At 40.4% G+C, this 14,432-nt stretch overlaps 1 protein-coding gene across 2 annotated transcripts in view; it reads left to right on the top strand.

Moving 5' to 3' along the window:
* The window catches only part of LOC130077874 (leukocyte elastase inhibitor-like), a 145,604-nt gene that overhangs the window by 18,163 nt on the left and 113,009 nt on the right, over positions 1 to 14,432 (top strand). The window lies entirely within an intron of this gene.

Here is a 14,432-nt window from a genome sequence, read left to right as displayed (position 1 = left end):
CATCGCCTCATAACCATACTCTTTCAGCCCTCTTATTCTCGAATAAGTGTTAACATGAGGGCTGAAAAGACGTGATGAGTATGGTTTATTCCACGATTTAGAAATTTCATTGTGCAAATCGGGAAAAAATGGAAGCCCTCGTGGTGGAGATAATGTGGTGGAAGATAAAAAGCGCTCATCTAATTTGCTTTTAGGACGAGCGCCCTTCTTCTCAGATGGCCATTCAATATTTAATTTCTCTACAGCCCGCGACATAACATCCACCAGCTCATCATATGCTGGGGAAATAAATTGTGAATCTCTTTCCCCCATGTGTGTGCTTACACTCTCCACACTCATCGCATCAACCTCCTCGGAGGAAGAGCAATAAAGTAATGGAGGGCTCTCTCCCCGGGCGAAAGAAACCGCAGAGCGTGCTTCCGACACCGGGGAGAGAGCACTGGATCTCTCGGGTAAGGAAGGAGAAAGAGCCCTCGGACCCGTCTCCAACCCCTCCGAAAGATCCTTTTGCGATCCCCAGGAATGCATTCTCCGCGCTGCCTCAGCAGACGCGGGTCCTGATCCCTGTGGATCGCGAGCCTGCCCACTCTCTTTATCAAAGAGTGACAGGCGAGAGCGGAGCATGCGAAGCTGTAACATCTCACAATGCTGGCACTCAGCCCCCTCGAAGGCTGAGACCGCATGCTCCACTCCCAAACAAACGACACAAAGCTCATGTGTGTCCCCACCCGTTAAATAACTGTTTGTACACTTGTTTAGTTTCCATCCTTTTCCGCAACAGACAACAGTAAATAGACAGAGACAAAATGACACAGATCGCTTGCTGAGACGCAGAAGCTAATGCCGCGTTTCACCGGGCGAGCCTTTATCCCTTCCTGGTCGTGACGTCACCCGCCCGTGACGCTCATTCTTTCCATTGGACTAGTTGACATTGATGCTCAGACGCATGCACGCTGGGGGCGTTCCCAAAGCGTCAAGTGACGCATTGCGAGTTCCCTCGAAAGGGAACTTAAAAACGCTCCACCGTCGCGTTTCCGTCTAAACGGGTAAAAACGCAAATCTGCTCATGGCGGCTCTCGTCGCGTACGCATTTACGTCACAGGCATGCGCCAGTACAGGAAAATAACAACCAACATGTCGGATTATTTCCATACGTCGGACCTTCAAGTTGCCCTAGCAGCTCTGATAAACGTCCAAGAGTCTTTTCAATTTTTTCAATAGGGAGAGAAGTAGAAGGAAGGTTGTACGCAGGCGCACGGACTTGTTGTTGTTGTGTGGCAGTGCTTCACATTGCCACCTAGCCGCCTGGAGTGCATACTACATCGCATTTCTTTTTTTTCTTTTTTATTTTTTTTATTTTTTTTATTATTATTAAGAAAAGCATCACAAGCACAGTACAAGCATCAGATTGTTACATAATAAAAAAAAAAGGAAAAAATAAAAAAAATAAACAAACATAATAAATGCTCAAATGCGGATGAACATATAATCACAGTAACATATGCATACATATAAACAACTAAATAAACCAGAGGGAGAAAAAAAAAAAAAAAAAAAAGGGTTTATCCAGAGCTCTTCTCCTTAAAATAATCTAAAAAAGGGCTCCAAGATTTCAAGAAAAGATCGGGTTTCATTCTAACTCCAAATTTAATCTTTTCAAGTTTGAGGGCAAAAAGTAGGTCAAAAACCCACTGACGGTAGGTCGGAGGAGATGGCAGCTTCCAATTAATTAGTATAAGCCGTCTAGCCAACAATGTGCAAAGTGCAATATTGTCCATTTCTAAAGATGTAAGATTAACATTTTCCGGAAGAACCCCAAATAAAGCTGTCAATGGGTTGGGGTCTATTACTGTGGTAAGAATTTCTGAGAGACAACTAAAAATTCCCCCCCAAAACCTCAATAACTTAGGACAGGACCAAAAAGAATGAAACAGAGAGGCTGGCTCCACAACACAGCGTGGGCAGGTGGGGTCTAATTCAGGAAATATCTTGCTGAGTTGCACCCTAGACCAATGAATACGATGCACTACCTTAAATTGAATAAGCCTATGCCTACAGCTAACTGAAGAAGAATGTATCCTTTTTAAGATAGTGTCCCAGGTTTCATCTTCTAACAAAATACTTAAGTCCTGCTCCCAGAGAGATTTTAATGATCCGCTAGATGTGGTTTGTTTGTCATTTATTATACTGTAAATCTTTGAAATGGCACCCCTTATACATTTATGTTGATCTAAAATACACTCCAAGACACCACTAGGAGAGGCAGAGGGGAACTCCAGAAAATGTTTACGGGCAAAGCTCCGAACTTGAAAATACCGGAATAAATGGGAGTTGGACAAAGAAAATGTATTTTTAAGTTGGTCAAATGAAGCAAAATTATTATCTATAAATAACTGATCAATTGTAACTAGACCTTGTGACTTCCAAATATTGAAAGCCCCATCAAAAAGAGAGGGCGGAAAAGAAGCGTTACTGGCAATGGGTGCAGCTGAAGAAAGACCCTTAAGCTCTAGAGCTCTGCGGAACTGAGTCCAAATCCTCAGAGAATGTTTAACAATTGGATTCTTAATTGAGATACTATGAGTAGGAGGGATAGAAGAACAGAGCAAAGATGTCAGCGTGACTGGGGAACAACATACAGCCTCTATTTGCACCCAAAGAGGTTTACACAGTTGTAAATCATACCGGCACCAGTACAATAAGTTTATAAAGTTGGCTGCCCAGTAATACGTTTGAAAGTTAGGCAAAGCCAAACCTCCCACCTCTTTTGGCTTAACAAGATGCTTTAGACTTATTCGCCTTGGCTTGTTATTCCAAATAAATGACGAGATAGTCTTTTCCAGACCGGAGAAAAATGACTTAGGAATAAATATGGGCAAGCATTGAAATAAATATAAAAATTTGGGAAGAATGTTCATTTTAACTGCATTTACCCTTCCTATCAGTGACAGAGGGAGGGGTTTCCATGATAAAAACATAGATTTTGTGAGATCAAATAAAGGGCTAAAATTGGTTTTAAATAAGTCAGCATGTTTACATGTCACTTGGATACCCAAGTACCTAAATTGGTTTTTAACAACTCTGAATTGGAAATTTGAATATGAGAGACTTAATGCAGCAGAATTCACTGGGAATAATTCGCTCTTGGAAAAATTCAACTTATAACCTGAAAAGGTACTAAATGAGCCCAATATTAAAAGAACTCGAGGAATTGAGACTAGAGGATTGGATAAAAATAAAATAAGATCGTCAGCATATAAAGAAACCTTCTGTTCTAGATCACCACGAAAAATGCCCTGCACCTCTGAGTCAGCACGTAATGCAATTGCAAGGGGTTCAATAGCAATAGCAAATAGAAGAGGGGAAAGGGGACAACCCTGCCTTGTGCCCCGACCTAGTGGAAAAGGATCTGAAATAATATTGTTTGAGCGTACAGATGCTTTGGGGGCGGCATAAAGGAGTTTTATCCAAGAAATTAATTTTGAACCAAATCCAAACCTCTCCAAAACATTTATAAGATAGCCCCACTCGATGCGGTCAAATGCTTTTTCAGCATCCAGTGAGACCACCACTTCAGCATTGTTGGAATGGGGTGAATACAAAACATTAAAAAGACGCCTAATATTTTAAAAAATATTATAGATAATAATATAATATAATATATTAAAGATAATATTTTAGCTAGTATCTTGTAATCACAATTTAAAAGCGATATGGGGCGATAAGAACCACAGTCTAGGGGAGGCTTATCTTTCTTAAGAATTAATGAAATAGTAGCCTGATAGAAGGTTGGGGGTAAGTTAGAATTTTGAAGACTCTCTAAAAAAAACAAAAGCAACACAGGGCATAATAATTTAGAAAATGCTTTATAAAAATCAGACGGGAAGCCGTCAGGACCCGGGGCCTTGCCTGTTTTCAAGGAAGCAATCGCATCAGCTATTTCTTCAATTTGAATATCCTCATCCAAAAAATCACACAAAGTCTTCTCTACAGAGGGGAAATCTAATTTATCTAAAAAAGTTTTCATTAAAGATACATCTTGAGGAGATTCCGAGGTGTACAAATTTCCATAGTATTGTTTAAATTGAGAGTTTATTTCTTTATAGTCAGTGGTAGTAATTCCTGAAGGTAACTTAAGTTGGGGTATCAAGCGTGACGTCTGCGTTTTACGAATTTGATAAGCTAACAATTCACCCGTCTTATCACCAAACTCATAGACCCTATGTTGAGCTCGTAAAAACAAATTCTCAGCTTCTTCAGTCGATAACAGATCATATTTTGTCTGCAAAATCTGACGTTCTTCATAAAGGTTGGAAGATGGGTTTAGTGAGTACTGAACATCAATAGCGGTTATAGAACTAGATAATTCATCTAGTTGCCTCTTTCGCTCTCTATTTTTATAAGACGAATATGAAATTATTAAACCGCGCAGATAACATTTTAAGGTCTCCCAAATGGTAGAATAAGCCATACCCGGAGTACTATTGACTTCAAGAAAAGAAGATATATTTGAGGAGATCAATTTGACAAATTCTTTATCCTTTAATAGACCAGGGTTAAAGGACCATTGATGATTCTTTGGGGGTGCCTTTGGAAAGCTAAGTTCCAGTACAGCTGGTGCATGATCAGATATTACTATGCTTTCATGTGAGCAATTCTGCAGATATGGAAGAAGTTTGTTATCAAGAAAAAAATAATCAATTCGTGAATAGGAATGATGTACTTGGGAAAAAAATGAATATTTCCTTGCGGAAGGATTTAAAAAGCGAAACGGATCACAAATACCGTAGTTATGCAGAAAAGACTGAACAATCGCTGCACATTTTGAAAGAGATATAACTTTTTCCGAGGACCTATCAAGTCGTGGACACATCACACAGTTAAAATCTCCGCCCAGGACTAATGAATGAGAGTAAAGGTCAGGTATACATGATAAAAAAGTGGTGATAAAGGAAACATCGTCATAATTAGGGGCATAGACGTTAGCAAGAATTAGGGGGGTTGAAAACAAAGTTCCAGTTATAATGACGTATCTGCCCTTATGATCTGCAATTACTTGTGATACTGCAAACGGAGTGGATTTATGTACCAGAATGCCACAGCCCCTGGACTTGAACTGAAAATGTGAATGATAGACTTGACCCACCCAGTCTTTTTTCAGTCTAAAATGGTCAGATGAACAGAGGTGAGTTTCTTGAAGAAACACAAAATTGGCTTTCAGTTTCCTAAGATGAATCAGAACCTTATTGCGTTTGACTGGATTATTCAAACCTTTACAGTTCCAGCTAACCCATCTCACCAAACCATCTTCATTAGCTCTACCACCCATCATTTAAAGAAAAGAAAGAAAAGAAAAGAGAGAAGGACCAAAAATATATTTGTAAAACACAACCGCAAGTAAAGAAAAAAATGAAACAATACAAAAGAGCAACAGCCCAGACTGAGATGAACAAAGAAACGAGAACATAACACCCCTCAAGAACCCTAGCGCGAAGACCCGCCCCCCACCCTCACTGCCACCCCCCACCCCGCGCTCTTGGACTAAGCTAACACTTCCCCAACTAGAGTGTACGCTACCCTGAGGAAAACCCTCAATGTGCGTGCGAGATATTGCGATTCTTACCTCGGACGCATCTCCGCAAACAAATAATAAATACAGCGAATATATTCTGATACAGATAAAAAAATAAAAAAATAATCCAATCAAAGAATAAATCCTAACATATTAAACCACACAACTGAGATAAGTGCTTTCAATAGACTTTGAACCAGAGAACATGAGACATTATAAGTTCCAGCACATTTATAGGTGTTCAAGCAGGTAATAGGTGTTGTTTCACAAAAGCCAGCGCCGCGGCTGGAGTATCAAACATATGTTCAGCGCCGTTCTTTGTGATTCTGAAGCTGGTTAGTCCCTTTAGACCGTACTTAACATCTGGCATGGACCTCAGTAGACGTTTCACCTCGTAGTATGCAGCCCGCTTCTTGGCAATCTCAGGCGGAAAGTCCGGGAAGACGAACACATTTTTGTCTCTGAACTTAAGCTGCCCATCCCGGCTCGCTTTTCGCCAAATATCCTCCTTGACGTCGTAACGATGGAAGCAAATTACGAAGGCTCGCGGACGGCTACCCTCCGCAGGTTTCGGTGCAAGTGTACGATGTGCACGAGCAAGGAGTGGAGGTTCAGGAAGATCAAATATCTCCGCCAAAGCATCTGCCACGAACTTCGTAGGTTGCGGGCCTTCCAAACCTTCCGGAATTCCCACCAAGCGAAGATTGGATCTACGGGAACGACACTCTAGATCGATGCACTTAGCTTGCAGTGAGGCGACCTCTCTCTGGAGAGAAACGACCGTTGGCTCGAGAGAATGAAGACTGGTCGTCCATTCTGATGTCGCGGTCTCCAGGCTTGTTAAGCGCTCACTCTGGGTTTTGAGGTCTTCTTTCAAAGATGAAAATGTGTTATGCATTTCTTCTCGTACCATGGAAATTTCGCCTCGAATTTCAGCGGCGTGCGCGTCGAATTTGGCATGAATTCCACTTTCCAGCCTGTTAATTGCACCCATAATCGCAACACCCTCAGGCGTGTAAAGTTCAGCCGTTTCCAAAGATGACCCGCCGGCAACAGCCGAATCGGCCTTCTTTTGTCGTTGCGTTTTTGAAGACATCGCTGGAACTTTGCGGCTTAAGATTTCAACAATATTGTAAGAAGTGACCGTCAAATAGTCCTACACGAGATGTGAAATAAATAAATATAAATATAACGCTGTATCAAGTATAAAACGAAATTTAAGAGGTGGTTTGCGGAGCTCCCGATTTATGCAGCCTCACATGGCAGATGCTAAACCGGAAGTCACTACATCGCATTTCTAACACTTTTGCGTCTCCATATGCACGCAGATCCCCCCCCCCCCCCCCCCCCCCATAACGCTCGTCTAAACGCAGAATAAAAAGTGAAAACGAAACGCCACTTTTGCGTTTTCTCTTCAGATCGTTTCCGTGTAAACATGGCCTTAAACTCAAATAAAACTGGTTTCTGAAAAGAGTGTTGAGGGTGAAAACATGGAGAGGAAATTAAACTACCATTTTGATTTGTAAAATAAGTTTATTTTTATTAATGTAACATCAGGGTGTATATGTTGTAATATATATATATATACATAAATTAATCAAAAATATGTATTGTCTAAAATTATATATTTTATATTTTTACCATTTGAGAATTCGGTTTCATAATATTACTGTATAAAAGTTGCTGAAAAACTTACCATTAGCAGTTTAATGAAGGTAGGGAATACTTTAGATTGGGGCTTGATGTTGTCATTTATTTTTTAACTGCATTTCATGTATAGTTTTGAGTTTAAAGGGGTGATGAACTGAGAAATCAAATTTTCCTTGAGCTTTTGACATCTAAGAGGTCATCATATTATAAGAATATCCTGTAAGTTTCAGAACTGAAAACGTCCTTGTTAGTCCAATAAAAGCTTTTATTGACACCAGGCTCAGCAAAGGACTCGTTTTTCTAAGTGGGGAACTATGACGTCAAAGAAGATAAAACGCCACCCCCGCAGAAGAAGATCAACGCCTACTTCAACACGGCCGGTTTAGCCCCGCCCACCGATTCGCGCATTACACGCATAGCTAAATAACTTAGACCTACCTCGTGATGACAAACCGGATCGAGCTACCGAGCAATACAAAATACTGTGCAGGGCCTGGTTGTGGAAGAAGACAGTCGCTGCATATGCTTCCTCTGGATTCCAATAGGTATGCATGGTTAAACTTTTTTTTTAATGACGTTTCAGCTCAGATGAGGGTAAAACATTGTCCGTTTGATCGCTTCATTTCACTGAGGATTGTCTTGTAAACAAGACTGGATTTGCAGACCGATTAAGATTAATGAACGGTGCTGTGCCGTCTACATTGGATCTGACAGGAATGGTGCAACACACGGACTCTGGGTCGAACATGTATGGACGAATTCCGGTTGCCATTTTACAACATTGGACGTTTTCAAAACAATTTCCCCCACGTGCACCGACCGGAACCGGCGAGTGAGTTGAAACTCATTATAATATGCAAAACTGTTATCCACTCACAGCAGTGGGCGTTTACTTCCAAGTCTTCACTGCGAGACGCCCATAAAAACCAAGCGGTTTTGAGCTAGGCTCAAAACTAGGGTATAAAATAGCCTATTACTTATTCATTTTGATGTTTTTGAATGTAAAAACCAAGCGAACGTCATAAGTTGACCTCAGACAACAATATAATACAATTTAAAAAGCCAGTCCATGACCCCTTTAATTGTCATTATCACGTGTGTTCACGGTCTGTGTTTCTCTCTGCTTGACATGTAGAACGTCTCGGGTTACGACTGTAACCCTTGTTCCCTGAGAAGCGATTGAGACACTGCATTGAAATGACACTTTGGGGGGGGGGGGGGGGGGGGGGGGGGATGCCCGCCCCCAGCGTAGCGCATCTAAAGCATGAATGAAACTATTCCAATCCTGATTGGCGTTGCATCATGACATAACATGTGACGGCATACACAAAAGCTAAAAAGGGCACACAACAGAGTTAGCTTTTGCAAAGAATTAACTCCCAGGCAGTGGAAGTCTCTCGTGTCCTTCTCAGGGAACAAGGGTTAAAGTCGTAACCCGAGACATTCCGTTTCGAGGGAACTCGCACTGCGTTGATACGACACTTTGTGGAACGAGTACCCACTATGCCACAACGAGCCCTGCCTGTCTCAGTGTGAAGCTGCGCACAGGCACACTTAGGACGAGAGGACTAGTTTGCCTGGCGTAGAAGGAATGTCCAGGCTATAGAGTCTGATAAAAGTATGAGGGGTGGCCCATCCTGCTGCATTGCACACTTCTTGAATCCGGATCCCTGAAAGGAGGGTTCTAGAGGACGCCATGCCTCTGGTTGAATGAGCCCTCACGGCCAAAGGTGAAGGCAATTGCGCACCTTATAGGCCATAGAGATAGCCTGAACGATCCAGTTACTGGTGGTCTGTTTGGATGTGGAAAGCCCCTTCTTGGGCGACCCGAAGCCCGTCAGCAACTGGTCTGACTTTTGCCATGAAGTCTTACTTCATCTGCCGTCACGTGAGGTGGAGGATGAAAAGCACATTAGGCACATAGCCAGGCCTGGGATGCAAGATATCTGGGATGCCTTAATATCGCCTGGAGCAAACTCCAGGCACCCGTAAGATATAGAAAGGTTCTGAAGAGATCCTACTCTCCTCAGAGAAGTAATGGTTAATAAAAAATCTACCTTGAGGGAAAGGTTCTTGGCCTCAGCCGACTCCATAGGTTCGAAGGGGGCCTCAACCCATCCCTTCGAGAACCCCTGTCTGAGTCACGACCAGCTGATGTCTTCCCAAAGGGCCATCACCCAGAGTAGTGTGGAAAGCCGCAATGGCAGCCACGTTCACCCTGAGTGTGGACAGGGGTAAGATCAGCAGAGAAGCGATCATGGAGGAACACAAGCACTGAAGCCACTGGGCAGTTAACTGGGTTCACCTCACGCTCTCTACACCAAATAGTGAAACACTCCATTTTAGGAATACAATTTCCTTGTAGAGGGAGCTCTAGAGCTGATCATGGTCTCCACTACTCCTTCTGAATGGCCAGCCTCTCGGTACTGTGCCCCCTTCAGGGTCCAGACCCACAGTTTCCATAACTCTCGCCGAGGGTGAAATATTGAGCCTGACAACAGCAGCCCCCTCCTGATGGAGATATCCTATGGAGGGCCCTCTAGGAGTGATATGTCTGAGAACCATATTCGGGCTGGCCACAATGTGGCTACTAGCAGTAGACAGACCCCTTTGTGACGGACCCTCTCCAGAACTCCCGGGAGCAGAGAGATCGGGGGAAATGCATACATTGAACACTCCCTCAAAATTTGCGACATCTGTGGCATTGTGCTGTGTGATAAAACTGCACATTTTAGAGTGGCCTTTTATTGTGGCCAGCCTAAGGCACACCTGTGCAATAGTCATGCTGTCTAATCAGCATCTTGATATGCCACACTTGTGAGGTGGATGGATTATCTCAGCAAAGGAGAAGTGCTCACTAACACAGATTTAGACTTAGATCTTTGAGTTCAGCACATGAAAAATGGGGGCAAAAACAAAAGTATTGTGTTTATAATTTTGTTCAGTGTATACACACACTCAAAATAGCACTTTGTAAAAGCAATATAACCCTAAGAGAATTCAAAGACTCTGACCCTCCCTGAGATTAAATTAACTTCCATACATGCACCTGTACAACCATGCATTTCCATCTGAAAGTGATTCAGCAATCAAACTCATATCCAATACTGCATTTAAAACATGTCTAGCCTGCTCTTTTATTTACTTCAATAAAAAATGAATGGGAGCTAATAACACTGCTGATGAACTGCATGCTAATTTTCAAGATAAAGGTAGGATGCTTCCGTTGATCTTAATATCACTAAATATTACTTGATTTCAGAATTATTAAAAAAAAATTATCTCTAAGTTATTCTAATGTTAAGTTTATTTTATGAGCAAAATCGAAAAATCTTCACTGCATGTTGTACTATATGTGGTTGTGTGAAACATTTTCAAAGACAAACAATCCATCATAACTACCAAAAAGGCCTTAAAAAATTCTGATATTTTTCACAAAAATAGTTAATAGATAAACTGTAGCTCAAGTCAAACTCAAACTACTTTGAATGCAATATCATTTTGCATAAAAGCATCTGTAAATGCATAAATGTAAATAAACTCACTGTTTGTCACTCACTTCTTCTATGACCTTTGACCTGAGGAAGAATTTCTCAAGTGTTTGTCATAAAAAAGTCCCTTTGACATCATGAGTGACAATTTAAATTGGTAAATTGTAGTTGCATAAAGCTCTTTAAAAATTATGTATTAATTAGATCATGCTGAATATTTAATGTTACATTAAAAATCATTTGAATAAAGATATGAGTGCATTTCAAAGTGACATCCATTACTGCCCGTTCTTCTGAAATTAAAATATTTTTGATGACATTTGCTTGAGATTCAAAACGACATTTGGGATTTTTTACTCTTGATGAATATGCTATGGTTTCAAATTAATATAACAAATATCTACACAAAATAAAATATACATTTTAAGTAAGTTATAGTATAATAAAATCACACATTTAGCCAGAATGGAAACTTTCTTGCCATATCATTTAACTTCCAGTCCATCACATTAGAATATGATATTTTCTAAATTATAATTATATGTTATCATTATAAGATCAATTCATATTGTTCCTCCCACCATGAAATCAATTTCAATTTCGTCAGATCGGATTAAAGCTGCAGTCCGTAGCTTTTTTGGGGTTAAAAATGATCCAAAATACATATTTGAGAAAATACATAACCAGCCAGTGTTCAAAACTATCTGCTTGCCTTAGCTCGATACAAGCGGTAAGCTTGTAATAATGTTTTTAATTCCAGTGGTACTGGTGGATTTCCGCGGGAGATTCGAGCATATCTTGGCGTCATTACGTCACATTTGTACACATAAAGAAGGAGTCTCGGCTAGTAGGCTGTATTGCGTGTGAGGATGTTGGAGGTGGAGATTTAATTTCAATTTCAATTTTCAATTTCAATTTATTTATAAAGCGCACATAAACACAACTTCCGTTGACCAAGGTGCTGTACACAGAAAATAGTAAATTAAAATAAAAACAACCACAGGGCAATTGCTTCAACCTTTAGTTTGCATACGACAGGTCAAAAAAAATGTCTTTAATCTCACTTTAAAGATAAGCAGGGTTGGTGCAGCTCTGATTTCTGGAGAGAGGCTGTTCCAGAGTCTAGGAGCAGCACTAGAGAAAGCCCTGTCTCCTCTAGTCTTAAGTTTAGTTCTCGGAGCCACCAGAAGGCCTAGGTTCGCAGACCTAAGAGCTCTAGGTGGTTGATGGACAGTCAATAAGTCCGTGAGGTACGATGGAGCCATCCCGTACAATTGCATTGCCATGCAATTTAGCCTTTTCTCACAGCATAATTAAACTTAGCAATTTGATGGCGGATCCAGAAAGGTTTAAACGACAATCACCAGTGACAACTAGAGATTCACCCGCTGTAAAATGCAAAAGACTTCGTTCGGACTTCAGCGCGGCTACAGAAAAAAAGAGACTGCAACCGGACCCATGCGAAAACAAGGATACATATTGGAAGGACATTACATGTAGTCACGCAATGCTGACGTTGTTAACATTAACAATTTGAGAACAAAGTATAATTTGCACGGTTTTGCGTGATATGATAACTTATAAGCGATTGTTAGATTTAATCAGCACGATTTACTGCAATGTCAGAACCAGAACAAAAGTGGATGTTTCTTACTAGTTCAGATGACATTTTCCGGTGAAAATTCTAATGTTGGTCAAACTTCCAAAAAGAATAATCTGTGATTCTGAACAGTGGCGGCTCCAGACAATTTTGATTGGGGGGGCAATGGGGGGTCCTGGTCATTTCAAGGGGGGTCTTATGAAAACCAACAAAAAATACAGTGGACACGGCTAATAACTGCATATTGCAGCTACTTAACAACAAAAACAACACAGCATATCAACTACTTTGTTTTTAATTAATTAATCAATTGCAGTTTGCAAACAATATGCTCGAACTTTAATTGCCATAGCCACACCGATGACAGAAAACATATTTACAAAATAGTATCCTCCTCATCCTCCAATTCCTCGGTGTCCTCTGTTTCCAGTCTTTACTAAGAAATCCTATGAACAATTATTTACAAAATCTTCTGCAGGACAGTTCAATTATTTACAATAATATAATATATTATGAAAGAAAATTAAGCTGTTACACTGAGATGGTTTAGGAAAACCATAGAGTGTTTTTGTACAGTCAATTAATTGTACAGGCAGCATTAAACCATCAAAGTTAAGTGATTGTTTATAGCTTATGAATTTCCTAGCCTATATTTTCTTTAGCAGGGGGTTTCAAACTTTTTAATGGCAATAAGCCCTAAACAATACCCTTGTGAGATTCTTTATTTAGGCTTATAATATAATAAAATATATGCCTAATATAATATAATATAATATAAAAAATGAATTGAAGTATTTGAAGTGATATAATATATCAGTTTAAATGCTTCAATTTGTTTTCATATTATATTATTATAATATGAAAACAAACTGAAGCATTTACTGTAAATAGCTAGATCTAATAGCTAAATATTTTCAAGAAAAGTCAATATGTGAACTCTTTTATAGTAGCCTAATCTAACCATGCCTGAAACTATTTAAATCTATGTAAACTAATGATGTATTTTGAGTTTGCACGCGGGTGGGTGTGTGTAATTACGTTCTGTGTGCATCATCCGTTATTTCCACCACTTTAATCAAACCACTCTTCTTTAAAACATGATATTGTGATTTTATTTCACATGTCTTTGCGTTTCTCGTCGCCACTCGTATTGAGATAGGCTATTTGGTCCGCACACACGATCACTGCCAATCACACGCGCTCACATCATTCTCTTTCTTTGAAACCTGTTAACTGCACTCACCAGTTTGAGCACTGCAATTATTTCTCACATAGAATCAAATGGATTTCCCCACACATTTCGCGTCAGTCCTCTTCGTGGAATATTATTCTTTTCTGCGCGGCCGCGGCATCAGAAGTGCACGACCGCGCACGCGCGCAGCTTAGAGGGAACGTGATTCTTATGTTTATATATTTTGTATGTCGAATAAATGATTAATTATTATTGTATGTTCTGCGTAGTTTGAAGATAAACATTTTTAAATATTTATCCCGGGATATATATATTTTTTAATCAGGAAGGGGGTGGGGGGTCAAATGGGGGGTCAAAGCATTTTTTGGGAGGGTCTTGAGACCCCCCAAGACCCCCCCTGGCGCCGCCCCTGATTCTGAATGCCAGTCTCCACATCGGCGCGGTGACTGACAGCCTCACAGTCTCCTCAAACATTGTGTTCATCCGCGCGGTGCCGTGTCGAGGGTGTTGAACTACAGCTCACGTAAAGTTGATACGTGCAATTGCAGATTTCAAACAGAGATGGCGACAAAGAGGAAAAACGCCGGACTGCAGCTTTAAACTCACTCCAGGATGTCTGTCCATTAACACTCAGCAGCTGGAAAAGAAAGACTTCTGTAGTTTGTTGTCAAACACAGATCACACTTGCATGAATATGCAATGTATATGCAATATGCAATATGTATATGCAATATGCAACTTGCAATGTAGATAGTGTTGTACATTTGGCGTATTAAGTTATTTATAATTAACATTATTATTGTAAGTGTATTCGGTTTTTTTTTTACACCAACATGATAAATACAGAAGCACATGATTGAATTGGTGTGTCTTACCATATTTTTACAGAATGAGCTTTATGTGCATTACTGATATTTAACTGACATT

This window comes from Rhinichthys klamathensis, unplaced genomic scaffold (assembly GCF_029890125.1).
Source record: "Rhinichthys klamathensis goyatoka isolate OS25496 unplaced genomic scaffold, OSU_Roscu_1.1 h1tg000784l_1, whole genome shotgun sequence".
NCBI lineage: Eukaryota > Metazoa > Chordata > Actinopteri > Cypriniformes > Leuciscidae > Rhinichthys > Rhinichthys klamathensis.
This window is presented reverse-complemented; position numbering and strand designations above follow the sequence as displayed.